We start from the raw sequence: 1,386 nt of genomic DNA, 5'->3' as shown, positions 1-1,386 counted from the left end.
AGGGGCTCACTGGCAGGAATTATTTCGGGCTGGTGTGGATGTGTGTCTGAAGGCCCTGTCCTCACAAAATGAAGCCTGCAAAGATAGGTGAGTACATCAGTGTGTGGCTCATCCAAAAAGCGATGCGACGCTTCACCAGTCCGCACACAAACCCTGCGCCTCACCAGTTTGCTCATTACTGCTGAGCTTCATCTCCCAGCCACATCTGAGAAACCCACCGGAGAGCTGCGGAGCTGAGGCACCATGGGCATGGGCTGGCCCTTGCCCTGAGCTTATCGAGGGGGCGTCCCAGCCTGGCGCCAGGTAGCGGAGCTCACGACAGTCTGCAGCTGCGGAAGCGGGGTGACACCAGCCTAACCAAGCGAAACCTTAAATCACTTTGATTAAAGTCACTTTGCTGCAGCTCAGCTCACAGGAAGAGAAAAGGACGAGGTGACTTCTTGAAGTCGTTTCCAGCCTTATTTTCTATGCACATGGTAACTGTGTCCTTCAGCCCGTGCTTGTCCTCTTCCTAACGGGCCCAGTCTACCCAGGCCAAGCTCGCGTGCTGGGGGCGCAGGCTGCCGGGGCAGCGTGGGTACGTGCTGGCTGGGCTGCGCTGCAGCATCCCTTGCTCACCAGACAAAAAAAAAAAATCATCAATTTGAGCTGGAGATGCTCGAGAAGCCTTTCCCCACGCAGGAAAAAAAAAAAAAAAAAAAAAAAATGCAGCTCATTTCTCATCTCAGGCCACCACTGAAATTGTAGATAAGAGCAGTTAACGCGAGGGAGAGGGGCAAGTAAAACCTCGGGAGGGAAATTCCAACTGAGTTTCTTCTAGAGCTGCCCGAAGGCGAGGAGCTGCTACGGGTGCCACCGTGCATCGTGCACCACGCGCTCGCCCCCCGCACCCGCCGCGGCTCTGCAGGTTCGGCTCCGGCGCAGGAGCCCCGGGAGCACGAGGAGCCCCTCCAGGGGCGGCGGGAGAGGAAAGGGGTCCATCCTGCGACTCAGCTCTCTACTGAGAAAAGAAACTGAAACAAAGATTTTTAAAGGCAGCAAACCCTGAGTCAGGCGTTCATCTGACCTGCACTCCTTGCTTCAGCTTTCACTGATGGGTGAGCAGATTTGGGCTGCTGAGGGGTAAAGACAGACAGGAAGGAAATAATTAAAATATTTTATAACGCCCCAAAAAAGGTTATTTTCAGGTTGTGCTGCAAGTCTTTTCACACAGTTCTCCACAGGCGCGCCCGAAAGGGAACCCAACACGCCTGGGTGCCAGGACGGTGCCAGCCCTCGGAGCCCAGGGACTCCAAGGACATCCCAGTTACCCCAGCAGCTCTCCCAGCTGGTTGCACAGTCCGGTCCAGCCTCGGTGGGAGAGCCCAGGCCAACCCCAGCAATGCC

This window comes from Egretta garzetta, unplaced genomic scaffold (assembly GCF_000687185.1).
Source record: "Egretta garzetta isolate BGI_Z169 unplaced genomic scaffold, ASM68718v1 scaffold640, whole genome shotgun sequence".
Lineage (NCBI taxonomy): Eukaryota > Metazoa > Chordata > Aves > Pelecaniformes > Ardeidae > Egretta > Egretta garzetta.
This window is presented reverse-complemented; position numbering follows the sequence as displayed.